This window comes from Carlito syrichta, unplaced genomic scaffold, assembly GCF_000164805.1.
Source record: "Carlito syrichta isolate Samal-C Ts95f unplaced genomic scaffold, Tarsius_syrichta-2.0.1 Scaffold314237, whole genome shotgun sequence".
Taxonomy (NCBI): domain Eukaryota; kingdom Metazoa; phylum Chordata; class Mammalia; order Primates; family Tarsiidae; genus Carlito; species Carlito syrichta.
Window position 1 is genome coordinate 21,077 of NW_007258333.1, and position 21,766 is coordinate 42,842.

General features: G+C 45.3%; 2 pseudogenes across 1 annotated transcript; both read right to left on the reverse strand.

Annotated features, from left to right (window-relative positions):
• Positions 1 to 6,848: 6,848 nt before the first annotated feature.
• On the reverse strand, positions 6,849 to 8,210 carry LOC110596797 (annotated as a pseudogene).
• Positions 8,211 to 20,066: 11,856 nt separating this feature from the next.
• Positions 20,067 to 21,451, reverse strand: LOC103273799 (annotated as a pseudogene). Its single transcript, XR_002482724.1, has one exon. The product of XR_002482724.1 is annotated as a leucine-rich repeat-containing protein 59 pseudogene (transcript).
• Between the last annotated feature and the right edge of the window lie 315 nt (positions 21,452 to 21,766).

Here is a 21,766-nt window from a genome sequence, read left to right on the forward strand (position 1 = left end):
TACAGGTGGATTAGAATGAGCTCCTTCAGAATTTATGAAGGAGAACACAGGCTAAGGAAGGGAGGGGGCGTGGTCCCCAGAAAGAATTTAAGATAACCAGTAGCACTTCATATACGCAGTAGGCAATTTTTTCACAACCTTAACAACAAAAGGCAGGAATTTTAACAGTGCCAATGGGTTGGGAGAAACATCACAAAGGGAGAGAAACATAAAATGACATAAAGAAGCATGCACCAATAAAGTTTTTAAAAGATGACATGTCCCATTAAACAAAGCATAATAACTCAACCAGCTTTTTAGCAGATTCAAAATGACAGAAACACACAAATAAGAGAATGAGGGGTGTGGAAAACATCCGGTTTGTCCCCCTCTAGTCATACTCCTTGCGAAGATATCTCAGACACCTTTTAGCAATTGGCAGGTTGGTACATCCCCAACACAGACTAACTTTATGTGGAGCCCTCCCACCATCCTTCTCATTCACAATCACACAGCACATTCTTCAACCCTCCACCCTAATCCTAGGAGTCTATGGGTTCATCTTCAGACAGTGTTTCCTTCCACTGCCTTTCAGCCCTTTCCTTCAGGCTGGGGATTACTAGTGGACTCTGGGAGGTGATCAAGCTCCCCTTCTGCCATCCATTGGCAGGTCTATGCAAAGGCCCTTATTTCTACCCTTTCTGTCGGGTGGTCTTTCTGTCCTTTCCATTAGGTGGTCATCCTTATGACAATTCCTCGCCTCTTGGGTCCCTGTTGTGCTTTTGTGATCCTGTCTTCAGTGTACCGGGAGGTGCCTGCCTCCTACAGATCAAGAGGTCTATTGCGCGCCGGGCGAGATTGCCCTTCCCGTCACCCTGGAGGTTGTACCTTGATGACAAAGGAAGTGGAACACACCATCCCCAAACTCTCCATTTCCTGGCCAATGCACCAGATATGTAGCAGGAAGACAGAGAGATCGTGACACTGAGACTATTATAGGAAGTGGTACTTTATTACGCCGGCCGGCCCAGTGGGCTCGATGGGGCTAATGCTTTCAGGTCGAGCCCCACAGAACGGAAGAAGAGGGGTCTTATACCCTTGTGTAGGTAAGGGAGGGGGTCGTGTTGAGTGGTTACACATTCTCTTTGGAATCTTACAAGGTTGTACTCAGCAAAATCAGTTTTTTAAAAGAACAAATGGTCTCCAGGAAATGCAAGGCAGCAGGGTCTGCAAGCAGGGTTGTAAACCGTCAACTTCAAAAGAGGGGTTTTGGATAAGTTTGTGAATTAGTTACTCTTTTGCATTTCCATGAGAGCCATTAGTCTTTGGCTGTTTGACCTTTTCAAACAAAATCAGCCTGGTGGGTCTTTAGAGCTTGCCGTTTGGCTTTCAAAAGGAAATACCTTTAACTGCTACCAACTTTCTTCCTGACATATCTGGGGAGCCATGTCCTCCAACTGAAAAAGCCTCTGAAGGGTTTCCTGGTCTGAGATTCACACCTGCATCCTCTAGGGGTTTATGGTTCTGTCATTGAATGTGTGTCCCTCATTATCCTCCTAGTATAAAAATGAGCCTACTCTGAGACTAGAAGACATCCACATCACACAGACTCCACATCTAGGTACAAGAGAGCAATGGGTATTTTCCTTGTTACCAGTCTTACAGGGTAGAAACACTTCCTCCTTCCTCAGCTTTCTGGACTCCAACCAGGACACCACTACAGCTCCCGAGTTCCTGGAGCAGCTATTGAGCAGATGAGTGTTTGCCCACTTCAAGGCACAGTGGAGACTCTGACATCCACTAGCTGTGTTTTGGGGATATCACTGCAGCTCTCTACACTACAGTTCCTGGAAAAAGTGGGTGGAAAGAAGATTAAACTCATAGGATTCTTGTAGGGACAAAATGGCTTAAGACATAACAAGTGAGTCCCTAGTGCCTGGCTCTATGGAAAGCCTTCTGGGTGTGCTGTGGCTGTTTATCTTCATTATTTTTCTCTCCCCCCCATTGAAGAACCTTTCTGCAACATGCCTCAATGGTCCATGTCCCTCTGTGTTTGGAACAGCACACAAAATGCACTTCTGTCTTTCCATTGTAGAGGAACTTTTAGATTCCTTCTAGCTGGTCTTTGTCCTTGACTCAGACTAGGGTCTCTGGATGCTGGCAGAGGAGCTCCAGACCCACTCTGACATCTGAGAAGGTTCTGATTAAAGTTCATTCATTAAACACACATATATTAAGGGCTCACTTTGTACAGGCACTTTTCTAGACAGTTGGCATAATTGAACAAAACAGATGGCCAACTCTGGGCCTCTATTCTATTTGAGGAGTCAGACTCTCATAATAGGCATCATAAGCAGGTCATGAACACAGAATGTTCAACATGATGCCACTGGCCACCTCTAGATGTAGAGGCATCTTCCAAGATTTTGACCATTATTACAGAGCTCAGGACCAAGTATAAAATGGGTGTACTTTGGGTCCAGAAGGAGGACTTCCTTGTCATCCTAAAAGTGAGAACATATGTGATCTGTTGCTAAGGAGAGAGTGATAGCTCCTGGGTCTCATAGCTCTTGTAACTCCTTTGAGAAGGCAGGTCTGGGGGCTTCCCCTTCAAGATGAAAAGAGTCAAAGAGCTGTGTATTGTGTTGGGGTCCCAGGCTTTCTGCAAAGGATTGGGAAGACTGGGCTCAGAGCTATCCCCTGATACCCATGCCTCGCACAGTCTGACCCCACCTGTACCCACTCTCCTCCATCTCATATCCACTCCTCATTGCCCCAGCAGAGTGGTCCCATACTTCCTGGAGTCACAGTCCCGAGTCCTCAGGTGCATGGAGGTGCATGCCCTGGGCCTTCAGAAAGAAAATATCTGGGGAAAACCGAGGCTCTCAAGTGATTGCTTATGGGCCATAAGCAACGGAAAAGAAGAAAGGGTCAGCAACCTCAATCACTCCATGACCAAGTCTGTCCCAGCCTGGGTATCACAGAGAGCTGGGGAGAGGGTTGGGACTGTCCTTTATGGACGGACCGCAGAAGCCCAGGGTCCCAAAGCCACACCTGGGTGTACTGGGAGGGCCATGTGAGAGGAAAGGTCAGATCTCTAACTCTGATGCCTGCTTGTCATCCCCAGCATCATCCCTTCCATTTCCCTCAGATGGCCACACCAGCTCTCTGGAGATTGCTACCCACCCCCAAAGTTGCCATTGTTCAAGCTGAAGTTGGTCCACATGCAGGTCAACTGGCCTGGATTGGGCCTACGGCATCATGTGCATATCTGTGGTCAGCCAGAGCCTGCAGAACCCTGGAGACAGAGTCAGGTGCTGAGATGCCTTTTGACCTGGAAGACTTTCTGGGGCTGGTATTTGGGGACTGGAATTTCCTGAATTCAGTGAGGTCATTGTGTATACAAAAGCCAATGGAAGGGATTGAGGCTGCTGATCCTTTCTTCTTTTCCAGCTCCTGATCTGTGTCCACTGATACAGGCATTTCCAGTGCTGGCTCTCTAGCCAGTGCCAGTACCTCTGGCAGAGCTGGAGCCTGCTCTGAAGCCAGAGGCACCTGCAGGCCTGGGTCTAACCCTTTATCTAGAGCCAGTACCAGGGCTAGCCCCGACATGAAGGGAAAAGACATTTCTAGTGACAGTGCTTGAAGTAGAGCCAGCTCCTAACGCTCTGGTCCCTATCCTGGAATTGCACAGAACCAGCCCAGTGAGGAACTGCCTGGAATCATGGCATTTCCCTCTAAGCTGCTGGCAGAGCAGTTGGCTCCAATGGGTTACAGTGAGCTGCTAGGATCTGCAGGGTCAGGGGGATGGGGATGCTGTAACTCTGGCAACAACTGTGTCAGACCAGCCATCCAATCCAATGACCACAATCCAATGACCTTGGCAAAAAAGTAAGTCCCAGCTCCACATCTTACCACCTGTGTGACCTGGATGAGTTTCTTCTCCCAGAAATCCTTCCTGTCCACATAAGGACAGCAGAGATGGGACATGAATGATACCAGCTGCCCAGGATGACTGTGCAGATGGAATGAGACAAGACAGTTATAAAGGCAGGGTGTGGCCTGGCTTATGTGGTGGTAATGAGGAATCACTGAGGGGATGGCAGGTACATGTGTCATGTACCCATCTGCCCCAAAGCTTCAACTTCATTGCTTATTAGGCACCCGATGCATACTAGATCCTAATGACAGACAGTCAAATAGAGCCCCTAATTGTAGCCGCTGCAAGGCATGTGCATACTACTGAAAAGGACTGAGGGCAGATCAGGATGGATGGAAGACTTGGCCTTGGGATGAATCGTCCTGAGCCTCCTTTTGGTACTTGGGTTTTGTGAAAATGCTGCTCTCTCTTCCCACCATATTAGTTCTCTGTCACTATGCATTCAGTGCCCTCTGTGGGTAGAGAACAAAACCCTGGGACTTCCACAAGTCTAGAAGCAATTCCCAAGCTTTTTGAACTCCACCTCAGACCACTGTCACATATTTGGGACTAGGGGCAACTTTGGACTCTAAGCTGGGGTGTACTGTGTCCACATGACACTCCCCTCTTCCCAGGAACTGTTCAAGGAGATGGTGCCCTATGAATGCTTGTGTTCCAGTTGGAGCCGTCAAAACAAGAAGGTCCAAAAGCACCTGGCACCCACCATCTGTGCCATGTTCACGCAGTTCAACAATGTGGCCAATTGTGTCATCACCACCACCTGCCTGGGGTGGGGGCAGCATGATGGCCCGAGACAGTACCAGGATAATAGAACACTGGATCATGGTGGCCAAGGTAAGCTGTGGAGGTCACTGAGGATTCCCTGTTTGAAGATGTGGGAACTGTCTCTTCTGTCTCAGCTCTCACGATTGTCATCTCTGGTCTGAGCTTTGCACAATTTTTGGGCCTTTCTGCCAGGGACATACTGACCTTGAGTCCCGAGGCTCAACGACTGTTCCTCATGTTCTACCTGGGCTCCTTCTCTGGGTTGAACTAAAATCCTCCCTGTGAGTGATGCTTACTGGTTTCCTAGTGCGCACTTCTGTAGCTCCCTGGGCCCCTGTCTCATCTAGCAGGGGAGAGGTCTGCAGAGGGACTGAAGCTGGAGAAAGCGGTGCTCCAACTCTTGACCTCACAGGTCATTTTTTTCCCTCCACAGGAGTGTCTTGGGCTCAGAAATTACTCCTCAGGCCTTGCCATTCTCTCTGCTCTGGATAGCACCCAGATCCATCGACTCAAGAAGACATGGGGAGAAATTTCCAGGTAGGTAAAGCTCTCTCCAGGGGCACCAGGGTGGACCAAGGACCTTCCACAAGTCTAGTCATGCCCACTCAATCAATGTCCCTGGGTGTTGAAGGAAGCCAGGGACAATAAAGGTAGGAAGGGACTGGGAGTCTTTAAACTTGGTCAGTTTCTAAATTGAGGCCCATGTCTCTAAACTTGGACATTAGGCTCACATTTCCTATTCAGGACTACTTGTCTCAACTGTCAGGCAAAACTAGGGCCAACTAGAGGCTTTCAGCTATTTATAAAGAGCAATAGAACTCTCTGCCCAACTGTCATCTAACTGTAAAAACAGAAGCTGTCAGGTGCAGTGGAGATGAGGCTCAGGTGACCAGCATGAGAAGCTCCTTCCCTAGTCCTATGAAGCCTTTAGGACTCAAGAGTATCCAGTGGAAACTCTCATCCTGGAAGTTTGGTATTTTGAATATTCTCAAATAAAAAGAGTTTAAACTTACACTACTCTCCGTTCTTCCCAAACATAATCTTTCTATTTTTTTTTTTTTTTGGTAACTCAATTTTAATTTATTTTCATCATTTTTTCTTCAAGATCTAGATATTTAAAATGCAAAGAAAATTAATTTTCAATGGTATGTCAGAGATTTGCACCAAAAAATTTTCATATTGCAAATGAGTTATACAAATGAAAATATCAACTGGAGATACAGCTATCAAAATGAAATCACTCAGCATATTAAAAGTTCACAAGTATTTGTACCCAGCATATTAAAAAATCAGCTTGCTAACCAACTGTTGTGATTTTAAAAAGCTATTGCAGAGGTTTGAACAAAATAGATTTATTATTTAACTTATAAAGTGATTAAAGAGCTTGAAAGCAGTATTACAAAGAAATCTGTGCTTTTATTAGAATGTTGTTAGGCTTTAAATATGCCAATTTGGGTAATCAAATTATTATTATTTTTAATAAGAAATGACACTACAGAACTGCAATACTGGTCCAACAGTCTTGTCTTTATTTTTCTTTTGAAGCAAGAAACAGAATACAAGTAATCAGAAAGCATTCTCAAGCATCAGTTAATCTAAAAAACTAGCTCTTAGTTCCAAAAGCACTTGCAAAGAAAACCTTTGGGGAGAAGGGGTGTAAGGGGATTGAAGTACTTCATAATAACTGGACTCCCATGAATGTGTTTGCCAAGTCTTATCAGGCTGCTTGTAGAATTTATCTTTACTTGGTCATTTTTTCCCCTCAAAATATAAATAGTATGAAATATAAACAAGCTCTTGCATTGCACACTTAGACGTGTACAATGTAAGCATTATAGAGTTGTCTACACACTAATAAATCTCATCAAATCTTGGATAATTCATTAATATACAAAATATCAGGGCACAGAAAGAACTAAAACCCACTTTTTTTTGTTACACATAGGATTCAAATAGTTAATCTAAAGAAAAATGTTTAATCACTTTTGTGCTCTTCTACATCTGCATGCTGATACACTTATTAAAACACTCGTGTATAATCATGTTTGACCTTACAATTTCAAGTCAGGTTTGAAACCTCAAAACCAGCCACCTAGACAAAATAGGTAATCATAAAAATTATCTCTTCCCCAATGCCCTAGTCCCAATAACTATGAAGTCAATTTTACAACATGACGCCAAACACTGGATTGCGATGACAAATGAGATAAATGATAGATCCAATTTCTTCATAATCCTTTTTGGTGTGGCATACTTGTTAGAACTCAGGTGTGAAAGCCAGCATTGATCCTTTAAACCAGACTGCATATCGCTGTATGTGGTGTGTAATGATTGTACGTCAATAAGTTTTGGTTTCAATCTACCACCACTTAATTCTTCACTTAATTTCAGCTGAGCATCTACAGTTCTTTTCAAATCTCTTTGCAAGTGATGTTCAAAGTCCCTGAACATGGTTGAGCCTCCAGGGAGGACAATATTCTTGTACAGAGAATGTCTGACATCAATAGGACAATTCTGAATTACTTCACCTACAACTTCTGGGATAGGGTGTATAAAGTCTGGATTAGCAAATTCTGGATGAAAAAAGATTTCAGGTCTCAAAAATCTCTCATAACCAAATCAATGGAAAATTCTTTCTTTGAGATAACATTGATAACAGTATACTGTTTAATCCACTTTGATCTATCTGTGTCATACTTGTTTAATTCTTTTACTAAATCTGGGTAGACATAACTACAAGACTCCTTTGCTGCCTTAGCAGTTTCCAGGGATTGTTCTGGAGGGATTCCTACTTCTTGGTCACTCAGCAGTTGTTGAATAAAATGTTATAACCCAACTTGCAATTGGAATGTGTTTAATACAGATGCCAGTCATGTACCCTTCAGCCACAGAAATGACAAGAGTGACACCATCTCCACTGTCTATTACCATACCAGTCAACATCCTTTTTCCCACTTGTTTCAAAGTTCAGGATGCAGCTGAGGTAGGAACAGCCTGCACAGCAATGTACAAGCCTGGAGCATTGAAAGACTCAAATGTTATTTCAGCAGTATATTCCCTGTTTTCTGGAGTATTCAGTGGAGGTTCAGTCAAAAGAAAATAATGACTTTCAGGTTCTGCCTTTAAGTATTTAAAGATTATTGCTCCACAAAGCTTTCCATCAAGTCCCAATCTTCAGCTATACCATGGCGGATTGACCACTTCATTACATAAGTAAGTTTTTCTATTGCTTCACCAACAATGAAGAAGTCCAGGTCATCAACACTTTTCTTTTTTTTTAAGCAAGATTTATTGAGAGGACAGAAAAGCTCCCACAGTGGGAGGGGGCTCGAGGGGGTTGCCCCATCAACACCTTTCATCACCCTCCTTTGAGCTTGATCACCCACTTTTGCTGACTCCTTAATAGAGTTAGAAAGGGATGATAACAAGAAGGGCTTATAAACTGTGCTTCTGTATTTCCAGCATATCCTAGTTTTGCATACGCCATGCCACAGTCCACCACATAAGCCAGTAGCCCTCCCACCATCTTCCTCCTTGTCTGTTGCTGCTGCTGCCACTATCTGCTCTGGGCTGGTAGGGACCAGAGATTGCTGGTGAGAGACAGAGGCTATTTGACCATCCATAGCCGGGTCACCCTTGCCATCCAGGGGAAGCCGGAAAGCCGAGGCAATAGCAAGAAAGCAGCAGATTTGGTCAGCGGCTATCTAATCTAATCTTTCTTCTTTTCCTTCTCTACATAAAAAACTCCATGAAATTTAAAGTTCTGTGCCAGAAAGGAAATGAACTGAACAGGAATCCACCCATCAAAGTAAAGTGGAGGCTGCGATGAGGGGCATGTGTTTGGGGTGAGATTAGAAGGGGTACTGGGCCAGCTGTGTGTGTGTGTGTGTGTGTGTGCGTGTGTGTGTGTGCGTGCATGTGTGTGTGTTGCTTTCTCAAAGTTGACTTAAAAAATAGACACCAGCCATGTTTTGATAGGATTGATAGGAAGAGAGATACATTTGCCTCTGGGAGGGTGGGTTGTTGGAGCAGGAGGCCCTCATCATGGGATGTGGGGATGGGAGCTGAGCTGTTGAGCAGATATGAGGACCTTCAGAATCAGCAGGCCTCTGGCTCCTATGCTGGTCCATCCTGCTGGCATGAAGCTTCCTCCACATTGTAGGGTGTTCCTTCCCCAAACTAGCCCAACAATTCCTCAGGAAGCCAAGCCCTGATGCTGCTTCTGTCTGTACTGCACCTCCACAAGGAGCTATACCCTGCCTGCCCCAGGCATGGAGACTACGGAGGATTCCCACAGGCCAGGGGCTCCAGTGGGCTGTACACCTTTGGATCCCAATGGCTATTCATGGGACAGACATATGTATTTTCTGGGACTCTCCATGCTGCCCTTTGCAGACACTGCTAAACAGTCGTGCCATAAGATTCTCCTCCTGGTGCTCAGTTAGCAACGATGTGTGGTCCAGATGTCTCAAGAGCAGTGTCTTGGGACTCATTTGTTCCTAGTGGCTCCTTCCTGGTCCTTCCAGATTCTTCCATGTAAATAAGGAAGCAGAGTGTCAGCACCCAGTATCCTGGGAAGATCCTGTCTTGTCAGCTAGAGTTTACATGTCAGGAGACTACTTCGTGAGTGGAGGAAGATCAAATTCTGTGCAGGGAACTCTCTTGGTCGATTATTGGGGAAGGTGAAACCTTTGACAAGGCCTCAGATCCAGCTTGAAGCAGAGATTTCAGTGGAGTTGGGACAAGCAGGTGTCTTTCAACCAGATTACTCAAGAAACTCTGTCCTTCTTCCAGATAGTTGGGCCTAACTGGGGACATGGTCACCCATAGGGTCTAGAAGATGGAATGCCAGTCAGTGGTGGTGCTTGGTGTTGTGTTAAGGCAGCTTAAACAAAGTCTTCAGGTCGGGGGAGGAGTCAGTCTCTTCCATGCTTGGGTCTCTGTCTCCTCATCTGGAAAATGTAGGGATGATAAGCCTATTGTGCAAGCCTCACAGGGTCACGATCAGGTTCAAGGGAGGGAAGATATTTGATAATGCTTATGCCTAGCTCTTCCTCAGAGGAATGAAGACAAGAACACTTGTGATAGCTATATGAAACTGAGGTTTCAGAGAACTCTTTGAGACTAGTGTGCTTCCCATCACATGTTCCAGGTGATAAAGTTTCAGGGAGGCCCGGATTCCAAGAAACCAGTTCCAAAGTGACATCCTAATGAGTATTGGAGCTGGAGTGAATGTAGAATCAGAGTTCCCTGGAGGGGATGAGAGCATTGCACCAGCTGACTCAGACCAGGTATCCAGTGTCTGAGGTCAAGGTGGCTGAGTGCAACTGGGTAGCGGGGGAGGGAAGTCTCATTGACCATGTCCCCAGTCCTGCAGTTGGGGAGCTCCAAATGGAGAAGAACCCCCAGATAGCTCAGATGAGGCAATAGAGGCAGAAGAATGTGAGAAGAATATGAAGGAAGGGTTTCCAGGGATCAGGGGACAGGGCTCCTCCCTCCCAGCTAATGGCCTCCACATTAAGAGAGGAGGGGCTTTCCTATTCTGGGCCTTCCCTCTTATTGCCACAGTGTTTGAAATGCCTCCCTTTGAGAGACCAGAGCAAGGGCCTTGATGATCTGGGCTCAGTGTGATTTGGGGAACGGTGAAGCCCAGGACCACATGGTTTTGTGACTTGCTTAAATTCCACTACAGATATAACTATGGGGTGCTTGGTGGCCTTAGAAGCCAGGTAGGAGGGGAGTAGGAAGGTAAGGAGATAATGAGATGAGGCAGCTTAGTGTCTTCAACTGCCCATGTGGGAGGCCTGGGGAGGGGTTTGGGAACAGAGGGTGATGAGATACCAAGGGACAGGCCTTGGGGGGGTACCTGAGAGCAGGTGCTCATCACCTCTGTGACCCAATGGCAGAAGGCATTGTTCCCTTTCTGGGTACATTCCTTACTAAACTGCAGATGCTGGACACTGCGATGGAGGAAAATGTGGATGTGAGTGAGCCTGGGGTTGGCAAGGCAGAGACCAGAATCCTGGGGCTTGGGAAGAGAAAGTCTCAGGTTGAGCCCTTCGATCTCAGTCCTCAGCAATCCTCCTTTCATGAAAGCCTCCCGGACTCCCTGTGCATGGGGGCATCAGGCCCATCTACCCATGATGGCTAACCGCCATCCTTATTTCCCAAAGGAGAAGTTACAGAGCTGTGAGACTGCAAAGTGGCCAGAGGTTTGGGCTAAGCTGAACTCAACCTCTCCTTAGGGTAGTGCCCTTGGGAGGAGAGTAGAACTGGGCCCCCTCCAAGGGCAGGCAGCTCCCACCAGGTAGAGCACTTTCTTTCTATTCTATTCCGCTTCCTTATCTGTCATCAGAGAGGGTTGGTGCCTTAGCCCTCCTGCTCCCTCCTCTAGAGATCAGAGCCTGAGACAGAGCCAAGTCCTGTCTCGTGTACTTGATCCTGGAGGCCCTGACAGTAGTACATCATGGGAGGGATTGGGATGGAGCTGGTCATGCACCAGGAGCCTTTCTGGTGGACTTTGGCTGTCTGCCTTCCAGGAAAATGTGATCAGCATGAAGATGATGATGAAAGTGAGCACTGTGGCCCTCACTCTGGGTAAGGATGGAAATGTGAAAGTGAGAGACACCCCTGGGTTGCATACTCCCTTGATTCCATCCTCTGAATCTTAGGTTCATTGGGAGGCTTTGATACACAAAGGAGGAGGGGATCCATCCCAGAGGATGGTGAGGTAAGTGACTGGATTCTAGGACCCATTCTTGGAGGGAAGGATCTTTGTACCCAACCTTAAGAACAGGTCAGGGCAACCTGGGATTGGAATGGAGAAAGGGCCCCTTCAGATAAAAATCCCCAGAGATTGGATTCTGTTCCCTTTCTCACAGCAGAGATTTACCCCAAGAAGGGATGGTTCTTCTCAGCACTCCACATCATTCCTCATTGTGGTTGCAAGAGAGTCCAGGTGGAGAATGAGAGAGCAGCACGGGCCTCAACACTAAGGAGGAAGGAGATGCAGGGTCTGGCAGCCAAGTGGAGAGGTCATACTGAGCAATGCACACTCCAGGGGCCGCCTCTCACATCAAGCTGAGCAGAGGCATGACTAATATGAGGGAAGCTGGAGTAGGTGCTCTCTGGGGCGGGAAACGTTCTATGCTCTGTAGCTTATACGTAAGTTCTACACAGCAGTTGTTACAGAAAACACACACTGGGAAAAAGAACAAAATACAAACAAGACACCAGGTCTGGCCACTTGGGTCTCATAGGCCAGTGTGGTAAGGAGGCCCAGGTGGCAGTGGTGAGCTCCTGCCTGCAGGGAGCCTGAGACCCCCATGTCACAGTTGAGGACCCAGGTTGGGAGGAGTAAGTTGTCAGAGACCCAGGAGAACAGGTCAGAGCTGGAGCCACAGAGCAGCTGAGAGGCCCTGGCTGCTACCTTAAGGACTGAGTAGCTGGGGTAGGAGCACATTCCCGAGGGCAGGTGCACACAGGTGCTTCCTGGGTCCCACCTTTGCCCAGTGGCTGCTAAGCTCCTGAGGGATCACCAAGGCCCAAGACCAGGGACACACCCCCTGACCATTACCCCCATGCCTCCTCGCCAAGGCCAGACAATACCTGCCACACGCAGGGAGTCTAGTCTTGAGGGTGGGGCAAGGGTTGAGTGGTCTTTTTGGGTAGACTGCCTTTCCTCACTGGAATGGTTGCACCATCACTTGTCATTCTGGCCTAAGTTCAATGACTTAACTGTCAATTCTGGCCACACCAATCCTTAGCTCCCCAGGTAGGCCCAATTTTTACGATCCCACCTTAGCCTGTCCCATGCCCCTGCCCACTACGTTCTTGCCAGCCAGAGAATCTACATCTGTCTGCCAAAGTATCCATGGGGCCTTGTGCTCCACAGAGACCCACAGCTCAGGGCCAGTCCCTGTGTGGACCCTGAGGTCAATGGGGCTTCTGGCCTGACCTCCAGACCTCCAATGATGGTAGTTAGGTTTTTGGGGGCCTGCTCATCACTGCAAGCTCCCAGGAAGGCAGGGAGCAGATTAGTTGTGGCAGCCCAGGTCCTGGCCAAGGGCAATAGTGAGGTGATTTTCATTTGGACTGGGTTGTGACAACAGGTGAAGTCATCTACACAAGCATTTTCTTCAACTGGGTCAAGTGAGGAACTGGGGGGACACTTAGCAGCTCCTAGACCAGCCGTGCTCAGCATCTCCCCTAGTATGGGGTGAAAGTGGGGAAAGGGCCCTACACTTGACTGAAGACTGACCCTGATCTACCCGCTCACCCTGCCCACTAGGTGCCAGGGACCTCTGACTTTGGGCAGAGTCAGTGAGCAGAGTTATCACCTCCTATGATCCCATCCCAGTGTCCACCCCAGCCTGGGGAGACCTGGCAGGAACTGAGTGGGAGAAGTCAGGCAGGAGGATGCTGAAGGAACAGTGTGAGACTGGGCATGAGTGGGTACTAAGGGTGCATGGTTTAGCTCCCCTTGGGGAGGCAGCAATGAGGCACAGCTAGCTGAGCGCACACATGCCCCACCCGTCAGGCACTTTTGGTGCCATAACGCTCCACAAACTCCCAGGTGGGTTCTTTCTTGATTAACTAAAGGGGGACCCCACCCACACCCACATAGACCCAGGTGCCCCTATACTACAGGGAACAAAACTCCTATTGTACCTAAGACAGAAAAGGTAACAATTCCCCACCACCCTGCAAGAGCACAGTTCTACCTCCACAAGGTGCTATACCAGGTGAGGGTGCTGCATGTTACCATTTCTTCTACCCTGGCCACTTCTTCAGCATGGTCCTTGTATGTCTTCCACTGAAGTGTCTGTTCATGTCTTTTGCTTCTTTTTTAATGAGGTTATATTTTTTCCCCTCTCAATTCAATTTAAGTTCCATATAGCATGGCTCCCCAGTCCCTGGTTTGTGGCCTGTTAGGAACTGTGCTACACAGTTGGAGGTGAGCGGCAGACTAAGGAGCAAAACTTCATTTGTATTTACAGTCGCTCCCCATGACTTGCATCACTACCTGAGTTCTGTCTCCTGTCAGATCAGTGGCTAAGTTGCGCACTCCTTATGAGAATCTTATGCCTGATGTTCTGAGGTGGAGCTGAGGTGGTGATGCTAGCAGTGGAGAGCGGCTGCAAATACAGATTAACATCAGCAGTGAGATTTGACAGCCCAGAGACCATATTAAATTAATTGCTTACAAACACATATCAAAACTCTCTTAGGGGTTTTGTGGCAAGTGAGCTGATGTACTTCAATTGTATAGCTGCATCTGATGGCAGCTTTTAAATCAGAATCTGATACTTTAGTCTGCACATGGCCACCTATTATTTATTTACCACTTCTGCCTGCATCTCTTTTTTTTGGTGAGTTGTATAATAATTTCATTACATATTACAATGTAATAATAATAGAAATAAAGTGCACAATTAATGTTTTGCACTTGATTCATCCCGAAAACATTCCTCCCCCAACCACCTCCCACTTGCCATCCATGAAAAAATTGTCTTCCAAGAAATTGGTCCCTGATGCCAAAAAGTTTGGGGACAGCTGGCTTATAGAATCTGGATATTAGGTTTTGTTGGGTGCATAGTTTGCAATTGTTTTTTGATTCTGAAGGTGTCTATTTACTCTGATGATGATTTCTTTTGCTGTGCTGAAGCTTAGTCTCACTTTTCAGTTTTGATTTTTGTTGTATTTGCTTTTGAAGACTTAGTGACAAATTCATTGCCTAGGCCAATATCAAGAAAAATGTCTCCTAGGCTTTTTCTAGGATAGCTTGAGGTCTTACATTTGAGTCATTTAAATCATCTTGAATTAATTTTGTGATATTCTTTTGCATGTGGTTAGCCAGTTTTTTCCAGCACCAGTTATTAAATAGGGTGTCCTTTCCGCAATGTTTATTTTTGTCAACTTTGTCAAATTTCAGTTGGTTATAATAGGTCAGTGATTTTATTTCTTGGTTCTCTAATCTATTCCATGTGTCTATATGTCTATCTTTGTACCAGAACCATGTTGTTTTGGTTACCACAGCCCTGCAGTAAAGTTTGAAGTCTGGTTATGTGATGCCTCCTGCTGTGTTCTTTTTGCTTAGGATTACTTTGGCTATTTGTATATGTTTACTTTCCTGAAATATGGAATTCTGATTTTTAATTCACAAATTTGGCAGAAAAAAAGAAAACAAACAAAAAGAAACAGAGCATCACAGCATCAGGTAAAGTACATGTTGAACATCTGACAGCAGAGCAGTTTAACAAGTCACAGCAAGAGAAGACAGACCTGTTCACAGGGTGGTGGTCAATGTCTGCACACCCTACTTATAGTACCAGTTTTTATGGTCACCTGCAGAGATATGGTTTTGAGAGAGTACACAATTATGGCTCACATAAATGTGGGGAGAGTAGGGCAGGATTCTCATGTGGTCTTACATGGTTTGAGAAAGCAAGAAAACAAGCCAGTTCTGTTGTTTTCAATTGAGTTTAGGTGGGAAGCTATAGTGAAAATCAACTTTCATGGCAAGGACTTTGCAAGGTTTAAATCTTCTACTGGCATCAAAAGAAGGAGCACCCATGTTTATTTTTTCCTTATCCAGATGTGGGGCCACAAGTGGAAGAAAGAGGAAATAGGACTAAAAGTTATCAACAGTGAACCATCCAAAATTGGAGACAGACACTTCTGGCTTTTGGCCTAGTAGGTAAGGGTATTAAGACAACATAAACATCCACAAAAGTAAAAAGGAAACAAACTGAAATCAACAACCACTTTTAGATTCATCAAAGAATTGAGGTCACAGGGCAAGCCATCATTTTAAATTGGAAAGATGGAAAGGCACATTCAGAAAAGCATAAATTACTTGCTCAAAAAACCATAAGAACCCCCTCTGGGAGGCAGTACAGTTGTAGAAAAACTTAAACTATCATTAGTAAATTGTTGAAAGTGACAGTTAAAATCTCCAGGATGCCTAGTCATAGGAATTTCACAAATTTATGTTATATCTCCTGAAAAATTACAAGACTTTCACAGTGAAAAATCACATACAAATACATCGTTTCCTGCTTCCATCAGGGGAGAGGAAGAGTAGCCATTTTCAAATATGTCCAGATAATTCTGTTCTTCTTTACAAGTGCTGCCTTCAAGGAAAACTATTTAACAAAAGGCTAACCAATGAGGATTTTACAAGAGTCAAAGATCTGAGGGTTGGGACTTCAGAGAGACTAGGGTAGGATCAGAGGCTTCAGACTTCAGTGAGACCAAGGCAGAGTCTAACTTCCTGGGGTAAAGGAAGTTCCAAAATCCATTCACTGTTAACTTCCTGGCTCAATTCAGGAGAATAAAATCTAAGAAATATGTATAAAAATCATAACCCATGGAAACAAAGTCTTTCTATAAATGAGACTAAGTCAAAGATCAATAAAATGCTTCTCTTCACTCCACACCTTACCACCACATCAATAGCAGCAGAATACACAACAGCAGAGCACAGCTGTAAGAACTGTATTCTTCAGACTTCATTTAGCAATTCTCTAAAGTATGTGTACAGATTGAATACCATTGATGGATTGGGTGCACTTTGGAAGGCTGAGGCAAGAGGAATGTTGTGGGCAGGAGTTCAAGACCAGCTTGGGCAACTTAATGAGGTTCTGTCTAATCAAAAATAAAATAAAAATAGCTGGGCTTGGTGATACACACCTGTAGTCTCAGCTACTCAAGAGTCTGAGGTAGGAAGATTGCTTGAGCCCAGTTGAGTTCAAGTTTACATTGAACTAGGATTGTGCCACTGCACTTCTTCCTGGGGGACAGGGCAAAGACTCTGACTCTAGAAGACACAAAGAAAAATTTTAAAAATCCACATTGATGAAGTAAACAAATGTCTAGAAACACACAATGTACAGAGACTAAGACATGAAGAAATAGAAAATCTGAAGAGATCTATAGTTAATGTGGTAATTGAACTCTCCTCAACAAATACAAACCATGATCAAATAGTTTTACTGCCAAAATCTGCAAAACATTTTAAAAATTCTTAATGACTCTTGCAAAAAACGAGAAAAAAGAAAATCTCCAAACTTATTCAATGAGGCCAGAGTCACACTGAAATCAAAGATGGACAAAGATACTATAAAATAACAGCTAGAGATAAATGTTGTTTAAAAATATCAATGCAAAAATACATAAATTCTAGAAAATCATATTCAGCAGCCTATCAAAAATTATAAATCATGACCAACTGAGTTTGATCCCAGAAATGCAAGGATGATTCAATATATGAAAATCAATTGATGAAGTACACATTATTAAAATGACTGAAATACCACAACCATCTCAATTAATGCAGAAAAATTTTCAAAAATTATTAAGCCCTTTTCATGATATAAACACACATCAAACTGGAACTCAAAGGAAACAATAATATGAATCTGCCATATCAGAACTACAGACACTAACATCAGAGGCAATGGTGAAATGCAAAAAGTTTTCCCCTAATATCAGGACAAGACACATACCTCCTTTTACCACACTCATTCTATGTAGTGTTATAAATCCTTCCTTTAGTGATTGAACAAGATTAGCCCATAAAATTCAGCATTAATCTACCAGATACAGATAACAGAAACAGAACAGATTTATCTAGTGTAACAACATTTCCACCTTGAAGAAAAGAGAATCTGATGTTTTTGTAATTCACCAATTTATCAGCCACATTTTTTTGTTTCTTTGTTGTTGGTGGTGGTTTGTGTGTGGAAATATAATCATTCTCTGCAGCCATAATGGAAGAGAGATTCCCCCTACTTATTTACACTTGTAGCATTCTTTTATTTTTAAGAAACAGTGCCTAGTTCTGACACCCATGCTGGAGGGTAGTGGTGCAATCACAGCTCACTATAACTTTGGGCTCCTGGGCTCAAGTGATACTCTCACCTCTGCTTCCCAATCCTTGTAGAATTCTTACTGAAAAATCCTAGAATTAAACTTGAAATCACTTCTCCCTCAAAAAAGAGAAGACCTCAAAATACTTCTTACACATGGTCAGGGGAAGGAAAAAATATATACATATAAAATTCTACATATATATCACACAAATATAGTAGATATATATTTAAAATCCACTTCTTTCTTGACTCTTTAGATATAGTCTTAGAGTTAATGTTCTGTTAAAATATATTTTATATTTAATGAAAGACTAAGGCACCAATAAATGAGCAAGTCTCTTCAAAAGAACAACTCAAGGACAAGAGGTACTAACTACAACATAGGTATGTTTGGCTCAAATGTCAGATAAGGCCATTTGTCACATGGGAGATCCCTCTGTCCTAAATCCTCCTCATTGAAGTATTCAGTGACCACCACCTCAGAAGAAACTGTACCATAGCCCCCTGTGTGCCCCAGATGCATTTTGCTTTGCAGGTTCTTGTGCCACCTAGCTGGGGAGAGCTTTTCTTGATATTAAGGTCATTTTTTCCCTTCACAAGACTGAGAGAATTCAGAAGGCAGGAATCATTTCTGTCTTTTCCCCTAAATACCAGCATTCAGATATTTCCCTGAGAGGCTCTACCTCCATAACTCAGGCTGTGCCCTGGGGGGAGATGACTCAGGCTCTGAGGCTCACTAAACTCTCCAAGAAACATGGCCATTGTGGGCATCTTGGGTCATCCTCAGATAGTTTGTAAGCCTAAGACCAGGAAAAGGCAGAAGGATAGCTGAGGACACATCGCAATGTAAGGTTTCTAAAAAAGAACCTCAACCCAAGGACGTTCTGATAAGTCTCTGTGCCTACAGAAGATAAAAGGAGGAGAATCAAAAGATTTTTTAACAGTGTAGTGTCAGGAGATTAATCTGTTCTTCCTCCCTGTCATGTGAAATGTTCACAAACAGAAAACAAATCTTAAAAAAATTGCCATCCCCAAACTTTACTTGTACGATAGCCACTTATCTACCTAATCCTTAATTGTACCCCATGCCTTTAAAATTAAATTTAAAAATTGCCATCCGTTACTTGGTAAATAAATAAGTTACTGTATGTGTTTGAAATTTACAGTAAAGGACAGTTGATAATACTGTAAATTGGAGAAGACAGATTGGTGTATGGGAATATGAGGAAGAAACTAAAAGTTTAGAATTGCACTGTAATCCTTGTAAGTGTTAGGCTGGGACAACAGGTGGTGGATGTGAGACTCTATTTTTCACACACTTGGGGAATGCAGGATAAAACCAGGTTCCCTGTGAAGCATTAAAATAACAAAATAAGAGGCAATTAGATTAAAGTGGCTGGAGGGCTCTGGGTTTCTGTGTAGGAAAACTGAACTCTAACTCTAAAGCATTTCTTGTAAATTACTCACCTAGCAGAAAAGACAATTTAAGCTTACCCAACCACAAACCTCCAATTAATCTCTGATTCCATAAAAGAAACATTCACCTCAATAATGAACTAATCAGTTATTAAATGTGGTTTGCTTTTCCATGCACCTTAAAAAAGTCTTTTCTTCATGCCCCTCCAGTGGACCCTCACACCATGAACTAACACCTGGGAGCTACCCAACTCATGAATCACTACTTGTTCAAACAACCTTTTAAATATTTTAACGGTGCCTCAGTGTAATTTTGTAGCAGGAGAAAGAAGGGACTGGGGGCTCCCGTGGACCACAACTCCTCCCATGCATGAACTCCACATATTTAGCAGGGATTCTCCCCGATGACCCTCCCTTTGTCCCCACACAATCTGGGAGTGATGTGAGGCTGTGGGCACAGAGCTGCTCAGAGACTATACTGGCTGGACTGAGCAAGGATGGGACATGACACTGGAGTGCTTGGTCCACTCACTCAGGTGTTGATTACAGGGAGGCCCATTCCACCACAGCCGGTTCCTGCAGGTTTCAATCACGCCCCTCACCTTTCTCAAAAGACCTGACGGTTGTGCACTCACTATTTTCTTGTTTCTAAGATGTCTCGAATTTCTCCTTAGGGATTTTCCAGTGCCTACAAGTCACAGCGTGACAGGAGAGTGCAGTAGAATCACAAAGTCACTTGGAGCTGCCTAGAGTCCAGACAGAGCCATGAAGACCAGATCTCAAGCTCAGTGGGTGGGTTTGAGAGACAAGCGCTCCCACCTGGGAATGGAAAATGCTTTCTACACACCAGCATCCCACCTGATTGCACAGTTCTCAACCCGTGATTGGATAGTAACCCAGGGCCCTCCCCCTCTGGCCTTGAGTAACAGAAGATGCTACTGGCCATGTGACTGGATGAGGTCAGAATGAGAGATTCTTGGCTATAGTCCATTTCAAGCAGGGTTTTCAAGCTTAGCTGTGGCCTGCCTCCACTTGGAGCACATTTGCATTTAACCTAACTTTTCTTTTTTCTTTTTTTTCTTTTTTATAGTAGAAACGAGCCTTGCCTTTACACAGCTTTGTACAGCAACACGAAAAGGCTATGCTTTCTCTCTCCCTACCCCCAAGCCTATTCTTTTAGGCATGCAGGTAACTGCCCCCACCCCCCATTTCTCCTCATTCCACCAGAGAACCCTGACAAGGAGCAAAGAGGTCCTATAAAGAGGTCTCAAGTACCAATCAGCAGCCATTTGATGATGGCAGTCGGTCTGAGCTAAAAAGAGGTTGTGTCCAGCAGAACCCAATTCCTAGGAATCCAAGCTCCAAGGCTGGGAGGCGCAGGTGCCAAGGCCAAGCTCACTGCTGAGAGTCGGGCTGGAGGACCCGCTGGAGGATCTCATGGCGGCGCAGGCCCTGGACTGCATTGTCGTAGATGGCGTTCACACTGGTGCAGAGGGGCTGCTGCTGCAGCTCTGTCACCCGACAGACGACCAGCCCACCCGCCACACACAGTAGCAGCAGCTTCAGCACAGCCCAGGACCGGGTGTGCTTCCGGGGAGGTAGCTTGCGGGGACGGGAGCCGGACTTGGACTTTGGGGCCTGATTTGTCTCCTTCTTAGGTTTCTTCTCCTGCTCCCGCTTAGCTGCTTTAAGGGCATCATACTCCTGTCTTCGACGCTCCTTCTCCTCCGCCTTTTCCCGCTTCCGCAGTTCCCACTCCTGAGCTTCCTTGGCTCGCTGCTTAGCCTCACGCTTCTTCTCCGCCTCTCGTTCGACTTCCAGCCGCCGCTGCCTTTCCCGCTCCTGATCGGCCTGCGTGGCCTTCATGTGCTGTAACACCTTGTTTGCACGCTGCTTACACTGCTTCTCATCCCGGCAGTCGCCTGCCACTTTGGCCAGGACAGGATCCAGGGGGTTGTCCTTCAGGTCCAGCCACTTCAAGCTCTTGAGCTGAGCAAAGCTGACAGGCAGGGTGACCAGCCTGTTGTTGAGGAGGTCCAGGTGCTGGAGGGTGACCAGACGGCCGAAGTCTGCCGGAAGCTGCTGCAGCTTGTTCTTTCTCAGGTCTAGTTTCACCAGGTGTGTGAGTCCACAGAAATCCGACGGTAGAGCAGTCAGTTTATTGCAAGACAAATCCAGTATGGTGACCCTTGGAAGGGCAGCCAGCTCCTTGATGGGGACTTCATTCAGGTCGCTGAGGCTCAGGTCCAGCTCGTTGCCGTCCAGCTTGTCGCGGAGGTTCCCGCCCTTGCTACCGGCCTTGGTCACGGTGACGCCGGCCGAGCAGGCCCCGGCTCTGGGCTTCCCACGGGCAGGGGGCTCGGCGGACTCTTACGCAACCGACAACGCCAGCGCCTCCGCCGCGGCGGATGCTTGAGTGCGGCCGACTGTCCTCCCGCCGGCTGCACTCCCAGCCCCGCGCCTCGCTCCCACCGGTGCAGCCTAACCTAACTTTTCATTTTGTTGATCTTTTCTCTTAACTTCATGTAATTCTGATCTGATTTTTGTTATTTTCTTCTGCTACTTTGGGTTTAGTTTGTTCTTTTTATTTTCTTTTGGTGCAGCATTAGGTTATGTTCAATCATTTTATCTTCTTAATGTAGGCATTTGGTACTATAAGCTTTTCCCTTAAACTGATTTTGTTGTGTCCCAGAGGTTTTGGTGTATTGTGTCTCTATTTTCATTTGTTTCAGATAATTTTTTGATTTATGTCTGAATTTTACTCTTTTCTCAAAGGCCATTCAGAAGTAAG